Genomic DNA, 23,793 nt, shown 5'->3' with positions numbered 1-23,793 from the left:
ATGGTACCCATATTACTTTCATGCTTTCTCCGCTTTTGAAGGATCCGATGATGGAAAGTATGCACAGATGAGGCCCTGGGGATCAGAGGAAGAGTCATACGTGGTGATGGGACCCAGGTGGATGGATGGAATGGACATGAGAGTGAGGAATATGAATTCTGATAAAACATTTTCTCTGTCTTCATTTCTTTGCCTTGACAATTAAGAGCTTTGCTCCTTTCCTGTCTCTCTCACTCCAGAGGGAGGGGGGTGTTGCTGCCTCAGACAAAAGTTTTAAACTGCTTTTACTTTTCTCTGCGGAAGGAGGGGGGGTCGCAGGGGGCTGCCTCAGATAAAACTGTTTGTTCTTTTATAATGCTCTGCAATAGGAAGGGGGGGGCTGCACATTAACAGTGAGACAGAAGTTGGCACCTTAAAACCACCAGCCAGGATATTAGGAACAAGAATAGCTCGCTTATAAGAAAACCCCCCAAACCCACATAGCTGGCACACTTTGCAAGATACCCGTGACCTGGGGTGAAAAACAGGTGACACTACATTTAGCTATTTAACATAAAGAGCGTAAGGGTTTAGGGGGGCTGCAGTCCAAATAACCAATCAATATTATCTCTTATGCATGCATTATTAGGGGAAGGGCAAAGGGTTGAATGCCACTATCTCTTGATTATAAAAACTGCTCTAAGATCCTAATCTGGGCCCTTGCTTAGCTTTTCAAACCGGGGTCCTTATACCTTGGTACCAAAATAAAAGTATAATCCTGTATCACACACCTTGTGTCCGGTGACTTATCGGCTTCGACACCAAGCAAGAGCCCAGTTTTGGGGACCACACTTTAATACATCACTTAAGGGACAACCTATTCTCCAAAGCACCTGAGGGTAGGACGAGAAGCAATGGATGGAAACTGATGAGAGAGAGATCCAACCTAGAACTAAGGAGAAATGTCCTAAAGGTGAGCTTGTTGTCCCTCGTCTGGGGGGCACCTGTGGTGGCGCGAGCGCTCTGCCAGTGAAAACGGGCTCCCGATCTCCGTTTTCAGCTGGGACGGCCTCCTGCAAACCTCTGACAGCAAAAACGAAGCTCGGGAAGGCTGCACGGGTCCCTCCTGAGCTCTGTTTGCACTGGCAGCAGTACTGCGGGCCAGTCCTTTGCTGTTTCCAGTGCAGCCCCATGGGCCAGCTCTAAGCTCTCCTGGTGGGCTGGATCCGGCCCGCGGGCCTTGAGTTTGACACCTCTGCTCCAAGGGCCAACTCAACCACCATCATCTAACTCAGTGTTTCTCAAACTTGGCGACTTTAAGTCCTGTGGACTTCAACTCCCAGAATTCCCCAGCCAGCTATGCTGGCTGGGGGATTCTGGGAGTTGAAGTCCACAGGACTTAAAGTCGCCAAGTTTGAGAAACACTGATCTAACTGGTCCTTGTTCAGGGACCAAGAAGGCACTTACCTTGTTAGCAGAGGTGGGTTCCTACTAGTTCGGACCAGTTCGTCCGGGTAGGTAGTAACGGCCACCTACGCACCCAAACCAGTCCTATCGGCAGTGCCATAGGCGCCACCATCTTGTCTTTTTTTTACTACAATTTTTTTACTACTGTGCATGCGTGCATCAAGCGTGCGCACCCAAAGCATGTCCCTGAGCAAACCAGCAGTAAAGGAAGCTAGAGCCCACCCCTGCTTGTTAGAGAGCAGTTACTGGCTCCGATAGGATGAATGGATGCTTAATGGATCCAGTTTTTAGGGAAGGAAAACCCAGCCTGTTTGTGGACACATGCACCTGCCTTCATTGAGCACATAAGCATCAAACCTCTGGTGGGGCAGAGATCGGAAAGCTTTTTCCGCATGCTGGTTTAACGAAGCATGAAATTCAGAACTTTGATTCAGATTTTCTTTCCAGGGCACAGAACGAGGGCTGTACAAAGAGAATCGCAGCAGGTGCCCATTCTCCTGCCTCCACATGCCACCCTGAAAAAAATTGCCTCTTTTCCTGAAGTCTGAACCAAGTTTGGCATCTCTGTGCCTTCCCCCCACGCCCCCTCCCCCTGGTGCTTTTGGCGTGAGCTTCCCTCTAGGTCATGAGAGAGACAGAAACTGCGGAAAGAGCAGACACAAGGACGCCACTGTGCTTAACTTCCCCACGGGAGAGGGCTCTCCGAACCTCTGTAAGCCACAGAGACTCCCTGGCACGGCTCAGCTTCCTCAGCTGGCCAAAGAGGTCCACACCAAGCCCCCTCCCATCCATCACGGAGACCTGCTATAGAAAGTGGACAGGGACCCTTCTTTGCCAACCTGAGCTCAGAGGGATAACAAGCGACAGTCTCCTCACTGGAAAAGCCTCTGTTTCTAATCTGCTTTAATGCATGTCAGGGTTTGCTAATAGATAGCAGAATTAATTCTTTGCAACAAACAAGGAACAGGGTAGCCCCATCACAGTATATCGGGAGGAGGGAAGGAGAGACACTGATATATAGACAGACATGGACAGATGGGTGGGTGAGTGGATGGATACATAGATAGCTAAATGATAGACAGACAGGATAAATAGATAGGATAGTTAGATGATTGATAGATGATTGATAGATAATGGATAGAAATATAGACAGATGATAGATAGATAGATAGATAGATAGATAGATAGATAGATAGATAGATAGATAGATAGATAGATAGATAGATAGATAATGGAGGGAAAGATAGATGGATGGATGGATGGGTGGGTGGGTGGGTAGGTGGACGGATAGACAGATAGACAGATAGACAGATAGACAGATAGACAGATAGACAGATAGACAGATAGACAGATAGATAGACAGACAGATAGATAGATGATAGGTAGGTAGGTAGGTAGGTAGGTAGGTAGGTAGGTAGGTAGGTAGATAGATAGATAGATAGATAGATAGATAGATAGATAGATAGATAGATAATAGATAGGTAGGTAGGTAGGTAGGTAGGTAGGTAGGTAGGTAGGTAGATAGATAGATAGATAGATAGATAGATAGATAGATAGATAGATAGATAGATAGATAATGGATGGAAAGATAGATAGATGGATGGAGGGGTGGAGGGGTGGGTGGGTGGATGGATAGATGGATAGACAGATAGACAGGTAGACAGATAGACAGATGGACAGATGGACAGATAGATATATGATAGATAGATAGATAGATAGATAGATAGATAGATAGATAGATAGATAAAGAGGGGGGGAGGGAGAGAAATGCATATTTTCTCACCTGAATTTCTTCTGTTATCTTCCCCTAGAGCAGAACGTCCCAAATCTGTGTAAATTCCCCCAAACTGAATAAAGGCCTTATTTCTTTGGGTAACAACATCCAAATCCATCCACCACAACAGGGCTCTTTAAACTAACATCAACATTGCGATGTGTCACAAAATATATCGGGAAATCTCGCAAAGAATTTCTACTTAGAGGAAAAGCCATGAAATTACCAACGGCAATGTGTTGATAAAGATTGTTCAGGAATATTGTTTTTAAAAGTACAGGTAGTGCTTGAGTTACAACCATCCATTCAGAAATTGTCAGAAGTTATGACAGCGCCGAAGGAAGGGATTTATGACCGGTCTTTGAAGGTCGATAAGACTTTCTGATAAGCAGTTTTAGGTAACTAAAGGAAAAGATTAAGAAGCAGCTGCTTTAACAGCTAAACCAATTTATTCCTAGGCAAGCCTTCAGGAATGCACAAATGGCTTTGTGACTCATAAAACCCTTTGAGATCCTAAGAGTTCTTCTGATGCCAGTCTTAACCAGCACAGGTTATTTGCCTCCAAAAAAACAGAAATAATATTGACTCATAAAGCCCTTTCAGAACTTCAGTCTTAGGTTTTATGATCTGAGTCTTAACCAACACAGGTCATTTGCATCCAGACAAAACAGAAGTAATATTGAAGCTGGAATCTTGCATCGCACAGTAGTATCATTGTCATGTTTTCCCTCGGTTGGTTACATCACAGGTTTCTCCTAACTCCGTGATGGCGAACCTATGGCACGCGTGCCACAGGTGGCATGTGGAGTCATCTCTGAGGGCACGGCCTCAGCAAACTGCGCCTCTGGAGCCGCATGTGGTCCTTTCCTCCCTCTGCTGCGGCTCCGTCACCGGTCGGCGCCACAATTTTGAGAAGAGCTTCCGGTGGGGCGGGGAAGGGGGGGAGAGAAGCACAGTGCGCCAGGAGAAGACTCTATGGCAAGGGGAGGGTTTTCCAGTTGTCTCCACAATTGATAGGGCTTTTGGTTATGACAGGTAGAGGAAAAAGGACGCCGCGCTAGGAGGAGACTCTATGGTGGGGGAACTGAACTTCCGGTCAGCTCCAGAATTGAATGAGGGTTTCCGGTTAGGACCTTTGTGGCTCCCGGTGTTTTCTTTTTGGTGGGAAACGGGTCCAAATGGCTCTTTGAGTGTTTAGGTTTGCCGACCTCTGGCCTAGGTCAGCTGCAGCACACGCTGGCCAGCTGATTTTCGGCCTTCGAAGGGCCTCTGGAGGGCCGGGGGAAGCCGTTTTCGCCCTCCCCAGGCTTCAGGAAAGCCTCGGAAGCCTGGAGAGGGTGAAAAACGGGCCTCCCAGGCCTCCCGAAGGCTTCGGTGAGGCCTGTTAGGCCTAAAATGGGGTGGGGGTGCATGAGTGCATGTGGGGGGGGCAGCGGGGCGATGATGCACGCATGCGCATGGGCGGGGGGTTGAATCGTGGGTGTGGGCACGCAGGCGCTTTTGGCACCCAGGCTAAAAAAGGTTAGCTATCACTGCCCTAACTAGTTCCCCCAGCCCCCATGTCCCCATCCCTACTATCCAACTGTCAGACTGGGATGGGAAAGGCTGAGTCTTCAACCTGAAGTCCCACAGGTGCTTTTTTCAAGAGGCAACTGGACTTTCTGGTTTTCCTTTGAAGACGTCTCGCTTCTTATCCAAAAAGCTGAAGAATACAATAGCAGAGTTGGAAGGGACCTTGGAGGTCTTCTAGTCCAACCCCCTGCCTAGGCAGGAAACCCTGTACCGTTCCAGACAAATGGCTATCCAACATCTTCTTAAAGACTTTCAGTGTTGGGGCTTTCACAACTTCTGGAGGCAACTTCTGTTCCACTGATTAATTGTTCTAACTGTCAGGAAATTTCTCCTCGGTTCTAAGTTGCTTCTCTCCTTGATTAGTTTCCACCCACTGCTTCTTGTTCTACCCTCAGAAGCTTTGGAGAATAGCTTGACTCCCTCTTCTTTGACTCCCTGAGATATCGGAAGACTGCTATCATGTCTCCCCTAATCCTTCTTTTCATCAGACTAGACATACCCAGTTCCTGCAACTGTTCTTCATAGGTTTTAGTCTCCAGTCCCCTCATCATCTTGGTTGCTCTTCTCTGCACTCTTTCTAGAGTCCCCACATCTTTTTTACATCGTGGCGACCAGAACTGGATGCATTATTCCAAGTGTGGCCTTACCAAGGCCTTATAAAGTGGTATTAACACTTCAAGTGATCTTGATTCTATCCCTCTGTTGATGCAGCCTAGAACTGTGTTGGCTTTTTTGGCAGCTGCTGCACACGGCTGGCTCATATTTAATTTAATTGATTAGTTTCCACCCATTGCTTCTTGTTCTACTCTCAGGTGCCTTGGAAAATAGTTTGACTCCCTCTTCTTTGTGGCTGAGTTTCTTGGATGAGAAGCAAAACGTCTTCAAAGGAAAATCAGAAACTCCAGTTTCCTCTTGAAAAAAGCACCCGTGGGACAACCTTGACCTGGATGGCAGAGAATCCCCGAAGACATTCAACCTGAAGCACCTGCTCATTCAGCCCTACCCAGCAATTGTGTGCCAGTAGGCATCATTTGCCTCTGGATCCAAATTAAAAGCAGACCTCAGCTCTGTCCTGCCAAGCGCTGACTTTCACAAGCGGAACAATTACCTGCTTCAGAAGGCCCCTCCTTTGTCTGGGTTTTGTGAGTCACGAGTAGCTGGAGAGTAAGGAAGGAAGGGAAGGTCAGAATCTCCCAACTTGGAACGCAAGTCTAAGAAAGTCATAGTTAGATGCCATGCAAAAGAATTGAGTGGGAGACAAACAAGTTGCAAAGCTAAAAGTGTGGGGAGTGAGAATACAGAGGGCTGGAAGGGACCTTGGAGGTCTTCTAGTCCCACCCCCTACTCAAGACAGGAGACCCTACAACCACTCCTGGCAAATGATACCAAAAAAAAGGGGGGGGGGGCAATGAGACCAGTGGAAGACTGACAAATCCTCTTTTGCGCATACTGTACAAATATTCATTGGTTTTTTTTCCCCCTTTCTCAACTTTGTGGTGCCCCCTTGGGCCTGGTGCTCTAAGGACATGCTTAGTCTGCTTAATGGTTAATACACCACTGAATGAGACCCTACGAAGTATACAAAGAAGAGCAACAAAGATGATATGGAGCCTGGAAGCTAAACAATATGATGGTGAGGCAGCGAGGTTCATCTCACATGTGGAGTGCCACAGGGATCGGTGCTCTCGCCTCTCCTGTTCAACACATATATGAAACCGCTGGGCGAGATCATCCGTGGTTTTGGGGTGGGATATCATCTGTATGCTGATGATACTCAGCTATACATTTCCACCCCGAACCACCCCAATGAGGCCGTCGAAATGATGTCCCGGTGTCTGGAGGCCGTACGGGTCTGGATGGATGGCAACCGACTAAAACTCAACCCTTCCAAGACGGAGTGGCTGTGGCTTCCGGCCTCCCGGTTCAACGAGGTGCTTCCATCTCTGGCCATTGGGGGCGTCCAACTAGCCCCCATGGAACAGGTGCACAATTTGGGCGTCCTCCTAGATGCCCGGCTGTCCATGGATGACCATGTAACAGCCGTGGCAAGGGGGGCGTTCCATCAGGTCCGCCTGATGCGCCAATTGCGCCCCTTATTGGACCGGGATGCCCTACGCACAGTCACCCATGCGCTAGTGACGTCTCGCCTGGATTACTGCAATGCTCTCTACATGGGGCTTCCCTTGAGATGCACTCGGAGACTACAGTTGGTCCAGAACGCGGCCGCGCGGGTGATTATGGGGAGGACTAGATACTCCCCTGTAACACCTCTCCTGCGCGAGCTGCACTGGCTTCCTGTGGTCTACCGAGTGCGTTTCAAGGTTTTGATTATGATCTTTAAAGCGCTTCATGGCACAGGGCCTAGTTACATGCAGGATCGCATCCTGCCCCACACATCCCTACGACCAATTCGCTCACACAGAGAGGGACTTCTCCGGGTGCCGTCCGCCAAACAGTGCCGGGGGGCGACACCCAGGAGCAGAGCCTTCTCTGTGATGGGCCCAGCCCTGTGGAATGACCTCCCCCGTGACATCAGGATTACTTCCGATCTCCGCTCCTTCCGTGTACAGCTGAAGACCCACCTCTTTCAATTATCTGGCCTGGCTCAATCGTAATTTCTCTTATTCCTCCTAACTGTTTTTTAAATTGTCTTTTAAACGTTAAATTTTTAATTGCATATTGGGTTCTTACAATTGGGGTATTTTAATGTTGATTTTTAACTGTCTATATGATGTAATTTGTTACCTCCTCCGTGTCCGTGTCCGTGTATGTGTATGTGTGTTTTGTATGTATGTCTATGTGCTTTTTATACATCCTCTATGTTTTATATGCTCCATTGTACGCCGCCCCGAGTCCTACTTGGAAAGGGAGCGGCTAATAAATTCAAACTTATTATTATTATTATCTAATCCAGGGGTGTCCAAACTTGGGAACTTTAAGACTTGTGGACTTCAACTTCCAGAATTCCCCAGCCAGCATAGCTGGCTGGGGAATTCTGGGAGTTGAAGTTCACAAGTCTTAAAGTTCCCAAATTTGGACACCCCTGATCTAATCTAATGAAGAGGACTGGGGGTGGTGGGGGAAGATGACATGACAGTTATCTTCTAGTACTTGAGGGGCTGTTACACAGAAGCGGGGACTTATTCTCAACAGCGCCAGAGAGCAGGAGAAGAAGGAATGGGTGGAAACTTCTTAAAGAGAGATCCAGTCTAGAAGTAAGGAGATTTTTTTCTGACACTGAAAACAATTAATCGATGGGATAAATAGCTCGCCTCCCGGAGTTGTGGGTGTTATTACCCCTGGATGTCTATGGAGAGTCTCTGTCCTCCAGGTCATGGTTGACCCAAAGGTGCTTTTTCAAGAGGCAACTGGACTTTCTGGTTTTTCTTTGAAAATGTTTCGCTTCTCATCAAAGAAGTGAAACATTTTCAAAGAAAAAAACGGAAAGTTCAGTTGCCTCTTGAAAAAGCACCCTTGGGATTTCTATCCCTGGAGTTTTTCGAATACAGACCGGACAATCATTTGACTAAGGTCTCCTGCCTTGAGCAGAGGGGTTGGACTAGAAGACCTCTGAGGTCCCCTTCCAGCCCTATAACTCTATGGCCCTATGTTCTAAATGGCTGTGCTATATCTATTCTTGAAAATAACAAAACAATAAAGTAAATGATGAGAAAGGAAGACCATGAGAATAAATGCATAATAAAGGATAACCCAAAAGATGGGTGGGTGGAGAACAGAATGCAAAGAGGGGCAATGAGGGATGAGGGGGGGTCTGCCCTCAACCCCCAGGGAGAAACTCCCCCATTTGAGGATCCAGATTGTTGGGGAAAGAGGCTGACTCTGTAAACCACTTAGAGAGGGGTGCAAATCACTATAAAGCGGTATAAAAGTCTAAGTGCTATTGCTATTTTCCTTCCTTCCTTCCTTCCTTCCTTCCTTCCTTCCTTCCTTCCTTCCTTCCTTCATTCATTCATTCATTCCCTTCTCTTCCTTCCTCTGCACAATGATTAGAATGCAGTATTGCAGGCTCACTCTACCCACTGCCAATAGTTCAAATCTCACCATGCTCAAGGTGGACTCAGCCTTCCGTCCTTCCGAGGTGGGTAAAACAAGGACCCAGATTTTGGGGGGCAAATAAGGCTGACTCTGTAAACCACTTAGAGGGGGTTGTAAAAGCTGTCTGTAAGTCTAAGTGCTTTTGCTATTGAGAGACAGAGATGCAACTCTCTCCCGGGGCTGCAATGTCTTTTCAATTCAAAGCAACCTTTGTGACTTCCTTCCCAGGAATCCTCCCCAGACGGGCTGTGAATTAATTCTTTGTTTGGAGCTGACTAATCTCCCCTCTTGCCTACCTCCGCCTGGAGAGACAAAGGGGCACTTTCAGTTGCCAAGGCCAACCAGCCGATCCCATTCACCACCGCACAGAAGCCAGCGAGGAAATCCTTTCACCTTTCCTTTTTTTCATCATCATCATTATTATTATTACTTCGCATTCTGTCTACACTGCCCCCCTTTTATTCCAGTCTCTTCTCTATTAAGTCTCCGTCTTCCAGCGCATCTCTGACAAATTAATTTTCCTCCGTTTCGATTTGCCCTAAAATTAAAACCGGGGGGGGAGGGAGGGGGCAGATCATTTGCATTCTGTGAGGGGGGGAAAAAGCCCCTCATGTGGTCCAAAGCGCCTGAATATTAAATAAGTACTTTGATCCACATATTAAACATATGGGCCAGTGCCCAATGGGAGGCCCATAGGAAAATAACAGCCTCATGGGTGGCCAGAAGCTGAAAAAAGACATTTTATACAGCACAATTTCTGACTAAAACGGTCCGAATGAGATCGGCATTGGTGGCCTGATGGGGGTAGATTGCAGGGGCAATACAGAAATATATATATATTTGAAACAAGGGTTTTTTTGTTGCATATTTTAACTTCTTTTATAAACAAAGTGTTGCCTTTTCCCCCTTCACATTTTCTCTTAAGCGTAGTTCATTTTACATCATATTTCCATTTCAAATTTCAGCCGTCTTCGTTTCTTTCCCTATTTTCCAACTTGAATTCCTTCTTAATATATAAACAATAACATTAGTTACCCCTCCTAGTTAATCCTCCAAGCTAAGATTTAACATTTCATTTCCATCTGTTATTCTATCTTACTATCGATAACGTACATCCTCAAATTTAATTTTGTATGGTAAACATTTCACTTCATTGATTATCCACAATTAATAATATTAATCTCCCTCGCATCGTATTAGCTATATACCATTGGCACTATTGCCGTATTTCATTCTATTCTACTAGTAAATTCCTTCTCTCTTCCTTTCAGCAATTTTTTCTTAGTCTCTCAGGAACTCCACTACAGAAATATAATTTTATGCTACTTTATACTATTTTACATGTTTATGTATTACATTATTGTATTTTATCCTATAACTCTTGTATTTTGGCCTACTCTCGTTTTAAATGGTTTGTTTGGAATTTTATTGGTAATATATGCTTGAACCTGTAACTTTGATATGTCTTATAGAAAGGGTATCAAACTACATAAACAAAGGGATAGAATCAAGATCAGGTGAAGTGTTAATACCACTTTATAAGGCCTTGGTAAGGCCACACTTGGAATCCTGCATTCAGTTTTGGTCACCACGATGTAGAAAAGATGTGGAGACTCTAGAAAGAGTGCAGAGAAGAGCAACAAAGAGGATTAGGGGACTGGAGACTAAAACATATGAAGAACGGTTGCAGGAACTGGGTATGTTTAGCTTAAGAGAAAGAAGGACTAGGGGAGACATGATAGCAGCCTTCCAATATCTCAGGGGTTGCCAGAAAGAAGAGGGAGTCAAACTATTCTCCAAGGCACCTGAGGGTAGAACAAGAAGCAATGGGTGGAAACTAATCAAGGAGAGAAGCAACTTAGAACTGAGGAGAAACTTCCTGACAGTGTGAACAATTAATCAGTAGAACAGAAGTTGCCTCCAGAAGTTGTGAATGCCCCAACACTGGAAGTCTTTAAGAAGATGTTGGATAGTCATTTGTCTGAAACGGTATAGGGTTTCCTGCCTAGGCAGGGAGTTGGACTAGAAGACCTTCAAGGTCCCTTCCAAATCTGCTATTGTATTGTATTGTATTGAAGGCCTGGGGATGCTTAGATCTGGCCACCCTGGAAATAGCAAATGACTGGCTCATGGTGCCTCTGCCAGCACAAACAGAGGTCGCGAGGGCCACACACAGCCCCACTGAACTCCATTTTTACTGGCAGAGGGTTGCAGCAGGAGGCCATCACAGCTGGAAACGGAACCCGGGAGCCCGTTTTGGCTGGCAGAGCACTCAGGCCACCACAGGCGCCCTCGACACGAGTGATGTTGAGCTGGTCATGCCCACCCTGACCACACCCACTCTGCCCCCTCCCCCCAAGGTCAAACACAACCCTGATGTGGCTCTCAATCAGAGGTGGGTTCCTACAGGTTCGGACCAGTTCGGCCGAACCAGTAGTGGTTTGGGGGCCTGGGTTGCTGAAACCGGCAGCGAGCCAGGCCTGCCACGCCCCCAAACCGGTTCTCCGAGTGGCGCCACAGGTTTGCTCATGTGCGCACGCCGGATGCACGCTGTTTGTGGTGGATACATGCTGGGCATGCACAGTTCAATAGAAATTGTTCTGTGCTTGCGCAGAACTAAAAAAAACAAGATGGCGCCACCATGGCGCCAACCGGGGAAGCGGTTCGGGTGGCTGCTGGTTCAACACGCCCACAAGCCAACCAGCAGTAGTGCCTTCCGGAACCCACCCCTGCCCTCAATGAAATTGAGCTTGACACCCCTGGCCTGTAGCAGGGACGTGCGGTCAAGGGAGGCAGAGCCTCACCTCTCATCATGAAATAATATATAATAATATATATTTCCTCCCATCCCTTTTACACGGCTCCCGCTAAGCTCCTGTAAGGAGAAGAGCTTTTGGGGAGTGAAGAGGAAGAGGAGGGAGGAGGAGGAGGAGGTGCGCACGTGGGGCAGTGAGACTCCAACAGGAAGTTGAAGGTGCTGAGGAAAAGCACAAAACTGAACTCTGAGCCCAAACAAGGAGCCGTCCCTGGCATCTGAGAGAAAAAAAGAGCAGGAAGAGTGTCTTTAAAATCAAATTCAGAATATCTTTATTTGAGTAAGGCGAGTCTAGAGAAAAGAAGGACCAGGGGTGACATGATAACAGGATTCCAGTATTTGAGGGGCTGCCACAAAGAGGAGGGGGTCAATTTGTTTTCCAAAGCACCAGAAGGAAAGACAAGAAACAATGGATGGAAACTAATCAAGGAGAGAAGCAACCTGGAATTAAGGAGAAACTTCCTCACAGGGAGGACAATTAACCAGTGGAACAACTTGCCACCAGAAGTGGTGGGTGCTCTTAACACTGGAGATTTCGTTTAAACTCTTAGTTTTATTGAACATTCATATCATCTTTGCAACATTTCTACATCTTTAAAAAAATCCATTATACTCCTTTTATCTGTACATATATACCTTCATATACATATATCTATGTTTATATATGTCCATTTTTATATATTTTTCATTTACTATTAATTCCATACAATTCATCCCACATCCTTCTATATACATATATTTCTCTTATATTTCTTATTCCGTACTATTTTATAGAGTCTATCTTACATTTTTCCCCTTCTTGTTAATTCTGAGGTTTTGTGTTTATTTTCTAATTCCTTAATCTTTTTTCCTCCCTTTATGGCTTTCTTATTCTTTGCATCTTTCCTCTAGCCATTTGTGCCATAAATTCCATACTGAATCGTACTCGGATTCTTCTCTGTCGTTTATTCAACACTGGAGATTTTTAAGAAGTCTCTGGACAGCCACTTGTCTGAAATTGTATAGGGCAGTGATGGCGAACCTATGGCACGCGTGCCACAGGTGGCACGCGGAGCCATTTGTCAGGGCACGCGAGGCGCTGCTCTGTCAGCTGGCCAGAGCACATGCGCGCGCTGGCCAGCTGAGTTCACCCTTTTTTAAAGCCATTTTTCACCCTCCCCAGGCTCCAGACCCTTTATAGGAGCCTGGGGAGGGTGAAAAGAGCCTCCCCCGCCCCCTCCGGAGGCTTCATGAGCTTCTCTGAAGCCTCCGGAGCGCAAAAAAACGCCCCTACTGGCAAACCGGAAGTTCGGGAACAGACTTCCGGTTTGCTTGGAGGTCGTTTTGAGCGCTCCTAAGGCTTCAGGGAAGCGTCCTGAAGGTCCCTGAAGCCACTGGAGGGCTTCCGGGGGGCGGGGGAGGCTGTTTTCACCCTCCCCATGCTCCTATAAAGCCTCTGGAGCCTGGGGAGGGCTAAAAAAGCATGCAAAAATGGGGGGATCGTGCCTGTAGTGTGCGTATGCGCACTGGGGGAGTCGCACATTGCATTATGGGTGCGGCACGCCTGCACACGACCCCCCTGCGCTCCCCCCACTTATGGCACGCGAGCCAAAAAAGATTCGCCATCGCTGGTATAGGGGGTTGGACTAGGAGACCAAGGTCCCTTCCAACTCTGTTCTGATTGATTGATTGATTGATTGATTGATTGATTGATTTCCTTGACAAGGCAGTGCTCTCTGCTACGTATCCTAAAAGAAGGAGACATCCTGGAAGGAAAGCCTTTTTAGTTGATGGCTGTTGAAAAACAAGGAAGCTGGTAGCATGTTTTCCAATGAACACATTACAATAAAAGCTTTTTTTTTTAACCTTTTAACGAAACGTTAAAAGAAAAGGCATTACTAGAGTCATGATTTTATTGGGGAAAAGGTACCTCTCCCCTAAAGCAACGTTTACTTGCTAAACCAGAATTTCAAGAACTTTTTCTTTAGGGTGTTGTGTGGGAGCAGGGATGATCTCATGCCTTGGTTTCGAACAGGCAAAGCACCTGGCACTTTCCTGACTAGCATCAGCTGTTGAAACCAGGCAAGGCTTCAATTGGCAAGACGCACTACGGGCTGGGGATGGCAATGAATGAGAAAGCATAATAGCTCCTATGGAGAAGATTAGTGTATTGTCTTCCTCATCACCTTTCTAGTGAAAAACCAGGCTAAGCTAAGGCACGCCAGCGAGGGAGGTCCCTCAAGAGCTGGAGTAGTGGTGTCCCTCGAGAGCTAGAAAGTAGAGAGAGTCCCCCAGGAGCTGTAATAGAGAGGGTCCCTCAAGAGCTGGAGTAAAGAAGTCCCTCAAGAGCTGGGGTGGAGGTATCCCTCAACAACTGGAGTAGAGATGTCCTTCAGGAGCTGAAATAAAGAGGGTCCCTCAAGTGCTAGAGTAGAGGTATTCCTTGAGAGTTGGAGTAGAGAGGTCCCTCAAGAGCTGGAGTAGAGGTGTCCCTCAGGAGCTGAAATAGAGAGAGTCCCTCAAGAGCTGGAGAAGAGGTGTCCCTCAGGAGCTGAAATAGAGAGGGTCCCTCAAGTGCTAGAGTAGAGAGGTCCCTCAAGAGCCGGAGTAGAGAGGTCCCTCAAGAGCTGGAGTAGAGAGGTCCCTTAGGAGGTGAAATAGAGAGGGTCCCTCAAGTGCTAGAGTAGAGAGGTCCCTCAAGAGCCGGAGTAGAGAGGTCCCTCAAGAGCTGGAGTAGAGAGGTCCCTCAGGAGGTGAAATAGAGAGGGTCCCTCAAGTGCTGGAGTAGAGAGGTCCCTCAAGAGCTGGAGTTGAGAGGTCCCTCAGGAGCTGAAATAGAGAGGGTCCCTCAAGTGCTAGAGTAGAGAGGTCCCTCAAGAGCTGGAGTAGATAAGTCCCTCAAGAGTTGGAGTATATAAGTCCTTCAAGGGCTGGAATAGAAAGGTCCCGCAAAAGGCAACATCACGGATCCTTCTAGAAGCAGCTTTGCAAACTCCCACATTCTAATCTAAGACTGCAATTTAGGGCAGATATGTCTCCAGCAACAAACGCACACACTTCTGGATGTTTCATGACCTTGCTTGGGCAGTGCCTTCTCCTTCTGTAGAACCTTCTGACCACAAAGGGTGAAAACCTGGCATCCGAGCAGAAACACATAGAAACAGTAGCCTAATTCCTTACGTTAAACTGAGCAGAGTTTAAAAGGGGGTGGGAATGAAAACTTTCAGCAGACCATGAAGGTATTCTTAAATTTCATTACTTCGTACGTGGCACAGCTCCACCAGTCATTACTCCATCCACTGAAGACTCAGTCCTCTCAAACTCTGGTTACTTCAACACTGGCCATTCCTATTTGCCCATCATTGGAAAACCTTCCACCAACCTACCATAATTAATTCAGATTAATTAATATGGAAGTCGGACTTTCTTTTCTGATGCAGTCTAATTTCTTGGGTTTTCCATGAAGCTTACCAACTTTTGCAGGATAGGCCAACTCTTGGCTGTTTGTAGGTTCAGAAGTTCAGACTTTTGGCACCAGCTTCGAGGGCTTTAGTCAAACGTGGACACCACCTTCTCTTTTCTCACACAGACACACAAACACACACCCACGTACATAACCCATGGATGGACAGCTGCATAAGAAAGAGGCTTCCCAGAGGCCCTGAGATGAGACTGGCTTTTGATCTGATCTCACAAGTGTCTTCCTATACTCTGTATTTCAGCATCTTTTGCCAATATCCTTCCTTTCATTGAATTGAGTTGATGGTTTCTCTGCCCCCCACCCCATCCAACCCCTGGAGGAATTTCCAGAAAATTGCCTGGATAATTTCCCTGACTTTCTCCAAGGTGGGATATCAAGAAATCCTTCTGCAGTTTCACCAGGACAACAAGACTCCCCCATCCCCATTACAGAAACAGTATGACTGTAAGAGCCCAACCCCCCCTCCTGCCCCACCCTGAAGAGAAACCAAGAAGGCTATAGAGAGGGGCTGGCTCACTTTAGTCCTAATTCAACTCTGGGAAGTATAGCAATGGCACTTAGACTTATATACCACTTTACAGGCCTCTCTAAGCGGTTTACAGAGTCAGCCTCTGGGTCCTCATTTTACCCACCTTAGAAGGATGGAAGGCTGAGTCAACCTCTTGAGCCACTGAGAATCGAACTCCTGGCAGTGGGCAGAGTTCGCCTGCAATACTGCATTCTAACAGGAAGGAAGGAAGGAAGGAAGGAAGGAAGGAAGGAAGGAAGGAAGGAAGGAAGGAAGGAAGGAAGGAAGGAAGGAAGGAAGGAAGGAAGGAAGGAAGGAAGGAAGGAAGATAGCAATAGCACTTTATATACTGCTTCAGTGTTTTTACAGCCTATTTGCCCCAAACAATCTGGGCCCTCATTTTACCCACCTCGAAAGGATGGAAGGCTGAGCCAACCTTGAGCCAGAGTGGGTTGCTCCCAGTTCAGCTGAACTGATAGTGGAATTCAGGCCTGGGTCACAGAACCTGCAATGACCCAGGCCTGCCATGCCCACAAACTGGTTCCCTTGCCACCTTCAATCTTGAGCCTGGTGAGATTCGAACTCCTGGCAGTGGGCAGAGTTAGCCCGCAATACTGCATTCTAACAGAAGGGAGGGAGGGAGGGAGGGAGGGAGGGAGGGAGGAAGGAAGGAAGGAAGGAAGGAAGGAAGGAAGGAAGGAAGGAAGGAAGGAAGGAAGGAAGGAAGGAATAGCACTTAGACTTATATACTGCTTCACAGTGCTTTAAAGCCTCTCTAAGCGGTTTACAGAGTCAGCCTATTTGCCCCCAACCATCTGGGTCCTCATTTTACCGACCTTGGAAGGATGGAAGTCTGAGTCAACCTTGAGCCTGGTCAGATTCAATCTGCCAAATTACAGGCAGCCAGCGGTCAGCAGAAGTAGCCTAAAGTACTGCGTTCTAACCACTGCACCACCGCGGCTCATAGTATAGATAGTGCTTGACTTACAACAGTTTGTTAGTGACCGTTCAAAATTACAATGGTACTGAAAAAAGTGACTTATGACTGTTTTTACACTTATGACCATTGCAACTTTCCCACAGTCATGTGATAAAAATGTAGACACTTAGCATCTGGTTCGTATTTATGACGGTCGCAGTGTCCCGGGGTCACCCGATCCTTTTTTGCGACTTTCTGACCAGGGAAGTCAATGGGGAAGCCAGATTCCCTTCACAACCATGTGACTAACTTAACAACTGCAGGGATTCACAAGCGTCTCGCTTAGCCACTGCAATTTGGGGCTCAATTGGGGTCGTAAGTCAAGGACCACCTGTCCCGGAAAACCCGCCGTCAGCTTCAAAAAATGTTGCTCAGGCAAATTGTTTATCATCTCAAAATGAATTTGATCTGGTAGGAGAAGAAGGAAAAAAGAAAGCAGAATTTTCCCACTCTGCCAACTGGCTGAACTAAGAGCGATCACGCACTCCTGATTAGCCCAAGAGGCTTTTATGCGCTTCCCCCCCCTCCATGTGTGTGTGTGTGTGTGTTTTGAATGAAAAAGGGGCTGAATTCCAGCCAAGCAATCAAACAGATGGAGGGCGGCTTAACCCCTTCCTCTTCAGAGCGAAGGACATGCAAGCAAGCAGCTTCTGAGTCATCAGAGCTGGAAGGAACCTTGGAGGCCTTCTAGTCCATCCCCCTGCTCAGGCAGGAAACCCTGGACCATTTCAGACAAAATAGTTGTCCAATCTCTTCTTGAAAACTTCCAGTGTTTGGAGCACCCACTACAGATTTCATAGATTAACAGAGTTGGAAGCTGTTCCGCTGGTTTATTGTTTTGCTGTCAGGAAATTTCTCCCCAGTTCCAAATTGCTTCTCCTCTTCTTTGTGGCAGCCCATCAAATATTGGAAGACTGCTTCCCATCACCCCTAGTCCTTCTTTTCATTAAACCAGACATAGCCAGTTGCTGCAACCGTCCTTCATGAGGACAGGTCTTGGAAAGCAACTTTGCTCAGAAGCCCAACTGGAGTTTTGGGGTGGCCATTTGAAGGCCTCTTTGGAACAATACTACTGAATGCAGTGGAATATAAATATCCCACTGCAGAAAACTTTTAATTAAGTTTGTTGCTGTTATTTTTTTCCCCCATTCTCCAATAACAAATTGATGCGCTAAATTATTTGCCTTTTTTGTTATTAGTTATTTGCATCCTGCTTTTATTATTTACAAATAACTCAAGGATGCGAAGACATCCAACATTCTTCTTCCTCCTCCTGTTTTCCCCACAACAACCCTGTGAGGTGGGTTGGACAAAAGAGAGCAAACCGTTCGGGAACGGACTTCCGGTTTGCTCGTAGGGTCTTTTTTTGCCCTCCGGAGCCTTCAGGGAAGCCTCCTGAAGGTTCCGGAGGGCTAAAACCGGCCCTACAAGCAAACCGGAAGTACATTCCTGAACTTCCAGTTCGCCCGAAGGGCCGGTTTTGCGCTCCGGAGGCTTCAGTGAAGCTCCTGAAGCCTCCGGAGGGCTTCCGGGGGGATCAGGGGAGGCTGTTTTCGCCCTCCCCAGGCTCCTATAAAGCCTTTGGAGCCTCGGGAGGGCGAAAAATGGCCTCAAAATAAGGCTGAAGTCAGCTGGCCAGGGCAACGCCTTGCGTGCCCTGACAAATGGCTCCATTTGCCATAAGTTCGCCCTCCCAGCACTATTCAGTAGAATTACTGCCCTGGGATAGAAGCTGTTTTTCAGCCTTTGTCCTTGTTTTTATTGTCCTGTACCGTCTGCCAGATGGTAATAGTTCAAAAAAAAGGGTGCCCAGGATGAGATGGATCTTTAAGGATGCTTTGAACTTTTGTAGGAAGTTAAAAACCACCCCTCTCCTAGAAAATGAAATATTTTAGGAAATATTAAAAAGGCGGAATGTTTCCCCGAAAAAGAGAAGTAGAAACTCAGAGAGGCAGAAAATCTGCTCCCCACCACCTCTATCAATGGACCATTAAGGCCTGAGCCAGAGAAACATGTTCTTAAACAGGAAACAGACTCACTCTTAATAGCCCCCCCCCACTTTTGTCAATGGTCCATCAAGGCCTGATCCAGCCTATTCTACATAACCAATATCTACCCCATCTCATTGCCCTTCATTGCATCACCCTCCAAGTTTCAACCAAACTTAGCACACAACCTACAAAGTTAACTAACAACCCCCACCCCACCTGGGAGTCTGACAACCAATCAGAATACATTTTTTACACAGGAACAGGAAACAGAGAGGTGGGGACTCAAAGAGGGCATAAAACCCAGGGACGCTCAGCATCCCGGCCCTTTTCTGCTCGGGAACTCAAGCCATGGGGTCCTGTCCACCATTAAACCATCTTTCCAAGCAGCCTCCATGTTTCCAGTGTCTTTTTCCCCCACTTGGAACTGAACCCAGAAGGACATTTTTTTCCAACACTTTCTTAAGGGGGGGGAGCCATAAAGCTCTTCCAAAGATTGAATCATAATTTAATGGCAATAATTTACTACTTTTGTAAGCCTCTTGACTCACGATGATTCTGGGTGACTCCAAGATTTCCACACAAGAGGTGTGTTAACTGAAAAACCTGTGCAAGTTTAGTTGTAACTATGGCCTATATTTCACACCCAGCTTGATCTCAATGAATCTGCTGCCCACGCTTCCATAAAATAGTCTGTAGCGATTCTCAGTCATACAGGTCATGGTTGTCCCAAAAGGTGCTTTTTCAGGAGGTAACTGGTGTTTTTTTTCTTTCGAAGACGTTTTGCTTCTCATCCAAGAAGCTTCTTCAGCTCTGACAGGTCATTTTTCAAATGACCAGCTGTCTGCAAGGAATATAAATCATTCCGTCCCCCACTTTCCTGTCAGAAGTGAAGAAGCTGCTTGGATGAGAAGTGAAACATCTTCAAAAGGAAAAAAAAACCCAAGAAAGTCCAGTTGCTTCCTGAAAAAATACCTTTGGGACAACCATAACCTGGATGACTGAGAATCTCTCCGGACTTTTAGCTATACAATTTGGGATGAAGACCCTTGGAATGGTGTGGGAGTAGGAATGAATTTCCAGAGGAAAAAACTGCAGACTACAGGAACCATTTGCACCACTCAGGTGACCCTGAGGGCACAGATAAATTTCCAAGTGGCCTCAACAACCCTCTAAAAGGATGCAAATGACCAGCTGTCTGCAAGGAATATAAATCCTTCCATTCCCCACCATCCAGTCAGAGCTGAAGAAGCTTCTTGGAGGAGAAGCGTTCAAAATAAAAAACAAAAAAGTCCAGTTGCCTCCTGAAAAAGCATCTTTGGGATTTTCATAAAATAGTTTTTACATAAATGCCTCGATCTGAGAATGGAAAAATTTAATTTGGCTGCGATCAGTCCCAATAAAAAGGACAGGAGAAGCTGCAAAAAACACACTTTTTACCCCAAATGATTTTTCCCAGCAAGCATAGGTGGTCCTCGACTTACAACTACTTCACTTAGTGGCCATTCAAAGTTACAACTGCACTGAAAAAAAGTGACTGGTGACCGTTTTTCACACTTATGAGCGTGGCAGCATCCCCAGAGTTGCGTGGTTTATATTCGGATGCTTCACAACTGACTCACATTTATGGCAATTACAGTGTCCCCTTTTGCGACGTCCTATCAAGCAAAGTCAGTGGGGAAGTCAGTTTCATTTAGCAACGGTGTTACTTATTTAACAACTGCAGTGATTCACTTAAAAAATTTAGAATGAATGAATGAGCTGGAAGGGACCTTGGAGGTCTCCTAGTCCAGCCCCCTGCTCAAGCAGGAGAACCTATACTATTTCGGGTAAGTGACCGTCTTCCTAAAAACATCCAGTGATGGGAGTGGCCACGATTTCTGGAGGCAAGCTGTTCCACTGGTTAATTGTCCTTACTGTGAGGAATGTGGCAAGAAAAGTTGTAAAATGGAGCAAAATTCACTTAACAAATTTCTCACTCAGCAACATAAACGGGCTCAATTGTGGTTGTAAATTGAGGCTTACCTGTATACTGTATATTACTGAGAACCTAGAAAGGTTTAGACAAAAGTCGCAAAGAGGATAAGAGATATGGAGGCTAACAATTAAGGGAACTAGATATGTTTAGTCTAAAGCAGGGGTGTCCAAACTTGGGAACTTTAAGACTTATGGACTTCAACTCCTGGAATTCCCCAGCCAGCATTCTGGGAGTTGAAGTCCACAAGTCTTAAAGTTCCCAAGTTTGGACACCCCTGGTCTAAAGGAAAAGAAGCATTAGAGGCGCTCTTAATAGCTGTCTTCCAGTACTTGAGGGGCTGTCCTCAGGAAGAAGGAGTTGAACTATTCTCCGAAGCACCTGAGGGCAGGACCAGGGCAAGAAACTATAGGTGGAAGATCATCATTCATGAGAGATCCAACCTAAAACTAAAAGACAAATTTTCTGACAGTGAGAAGAATTAACCAGTGGAACGATTTGCCTGCAGAAGTTGTAGGTGCTTCATTGCTGGAGGTTTTTAAGAGATTGGACAGCCATTTTTCCAGAAAAGGTATACGGTCTCCTGCTTAAGCAGCGGGTCAGATTAGAAGACCTCTAAGGTCCCTTCCAACCCTGTAATTTTGTGTTCTCTTTTCAGTTATGAAACTTCACTAAGATAATAAATGGAGAACTGCAGTGGAGGATGGAGGAAGCTCTTCCTCATCCTTAGCTATCTAAATTATTATTACTTCCTGAAACTGGCGTAAGTAATTCTCAGTCAAGGTCAGATATCTCCACATCTCATCTGGATTTTAACATTTTCTTCCATAACATGAGGTATATGTGTGTGTAGGCCATGAAAAGTCCCAAATCCATGTTATCAGTGCCCCAAATCTTCTAGATGCATAAAAGAATACAAATAGTGACTTAGGAGAGACTGTCAGTCTAAAGCAAATATATGTCTCCAAATTGGGGAGATAAATCTGCATTTTTAGAACTTTATTCAAATTCATTTGCCATACTCTTGAGCCCCTGCACACACAATCTGCATTTAATGTTCTAGGCGAGAGAGAATTGGATCAACTGGTTTTTAGGCTAGACTAGACTAGGAATAGGAATAGGAATAGGAATAGGAATAGGAATAGGAATAGGAATGGAATGGAATGGAATGGAATGGAATGGAATAGAATAGAATAGAATAGAATAGAATAGAATAGAATAGAAAATTAGGATAGAATATTATTGAACTGGAAGAGAAGAGAATATTGGAATGAAGAATAGAATAGAACAGAACAGAACAGAACAAAGCAATGGAAGGGAAGGGAAGAGAATATTGGAATGAAGAGTAGAGTAGAGTAGAGTAGAACAGAACAGGAACTGGAAGGGACCTTAGTCCAATTAGTCCATCTCCCTGCTCATTTTCCTCAGGTGCACCAAGGGCAGCTGCCAGATGTTTCCACAGAATCTCCAAATCGTATGGAGCTTTGGGAACGGTACTTCCAGCACATCTGGAGAAAGCCAGAGTGAGAAACATCACCACAGGTATCTCAGACTCTTCACCCTTGTCTCCTTCCAAAGCGACACAAATGGGCAAAAGGCCCAGTAGACTGAAGACCCCCCCCCTCCCCACCTCAGACCTCAGCTGCAGAAACCTTCCTTTATGAGGCAAGTGGGAATTCTCGCCAGCCCTGGTGCATTTTTCAAAATCCGGGGGCGGAGGGAACCCGTGGAGGGAGGCGGGTGTGGTAAGCTGGGATCCCTATTGTTGCAAGCTCCCAGGAGCGACTCTTCGCTCCCCACCCCCCCAAAAAAGAAGCGAAGAGCGTTTCTCAACCGCCACAACAACAGCAGAAACACGAGAGAAAGGTGGGGTCTTCCAGCACCCCCCCCCTTCAGACAGCCAATTAGGTTTGGTTTTCTGGTTTTCCCCCCCTCCCCCTTTCCAACCAGCCCAGAATGGGGGGAAAAGCGGTGGGGGGGGAGGAAGAGAGAAACGACTCCGATCCGCCTAGTAGTCGCTCCCCGCTGCACCGGTTGAACTGGCACCAGCGAGGTGCAGAGTAGAACCAGGCAAAAGCCAGCAAATAGCCCGAATCCGAGGCCCCAGCCCGTCTCCGGCAGGTGCTTGCAAGAGCGCTGCACGCCGCGACCGAGGAGGGATTGTAGTCCAGGCTGGGGGCTACCGAGGGGTTTTGTAGTCCAGGTTGGGGGCGCCCGAGGGGCTTTGTAGTCCAGGTTGGGGGCGCCCGAGGGGTTTTGTAGTCCAGGCTGGGGGCTACCGAGGGGGTCTTGCAGTCCAGATTGGGGACGACCGAGGGGTATTGCAGTCCAGACTGGGGGGCGCCGGAGGGGTTTTGTAGTCCACCGCCCCCGGAGAGAAGCTCGAGGGGGTCGGCGGAGGGAGTAGCGAGTCCCCCGGGCTGGCGAATCCCTTTTGCCTGCGAGCGGCGTCGTCCCAGTCCCTTCGATCCTCCCCGCCCGGGTTCAGCACCCTCCCGCGGGAGGCCAGCACCGTCCTCCTGAGCTCCGAAGACCCCCTTCGGGAGGGACGGAGCGACGGGGGAGTCCTTACCTTCGCTGGAGAAGCGCTCCGTCTGGCGCTCGGCTCGGCTCGGGCTCGGTTCTGCAGGGGCGGCGGCGCTGCTCGCTGCTCGTTGCTCGCCCGTCCGGCTGGGCAAGGCGAGGCGGAGGCGGAGTCGAGGGCGGGCTGCGGCTTCGCTCCCCCACCCAATCAGTCAGGATAGAGCTGGAGGGGACCTTGGAGGTCGTCTAGTCCAGCCCCCCTGCTCAAGCAGTAGACCCTACACCGTTTCAGATAAGTACCTGTAGACCGTCTCTTATCTGAAACGAGTCTCCTGCTAGAGCAGGGGGCTGGACTAGACGACCTCCAAGGTCCCTTCCAGCTCTATACTAGTCTATTCTAATCAAATAATAATAATCATAATTAACCTTAAAAGGTCTGGTTTTGGTAATTAAGTGCCTTATGTTTTCTTTGTTCCACTGGCCTGATTCGCACAGTATAGAGGAGGGGGGGGGGAGATTGAGATCTCTATTCCTTCCAATCTGCCAGATATGTCTCTCTGTGTGTGTGTGTGTGTGTGTGTGTGTGTGTGAGAGAGAGAGAGAGAGAGAGAGAGAGAGAGAGAGAGAGAGAGAGAGAGAGAGAGAAGAGGGCTGCCTGGAGCATCTGGGGAGGGCATCACTCAAGGAGCGAAGCAAC

The 23,793-nt window shown here is 47.1% G+C and overlaps 1 protein-coding gene across 3 annotated transcripts in view; it reads right to left on the bottom strand.

The window, feature by feature from the left end:
* The window catches only part of LOC309397198 (adhesion G-protein coupled receptor G1-like), a 71,638-nt gene extending 48,389 nt beyond the window's left edge, over positions 1-23,249 (bottom strand). For 2 of the 3 annotated variants that reach the window (XM_081963022.1, XM_081963026.1), the window contains exons 1-2: positions 23,146-23,183; positions 5,901-5,949 (exon numbers count right to left, since the gene is read on the bottom strand). The gene's annotated coding sequence lies outside the window, so the exon portion shown is untranslated. Of the gene's footprint in view, positions 1-5,900; positions 5,950-23,145 lie in introns of all 3 variants that reach the window. The other variant, XM_081963023.1, reaches the window with a different exon arrangement.
* Between the last annotated feature and the right edge of the window lie 544 nt (positions 23,250-23,793).

The sequence above is a fragment of the Natrix helvetica genome, assembly GCF_964273705.1.
Source record: "Natrix helvetica genome assembly, chromosome: 10".
NCBI classification, from domain to species: Eukaryota; Metazoa; Chordata; class Lepidosauria; order Squamata; family Natricidae; genus Natrix; species Natrix helvetica.
This window is presented reverse-complemented; position numbering and strand designations above follow the sequence as displayed.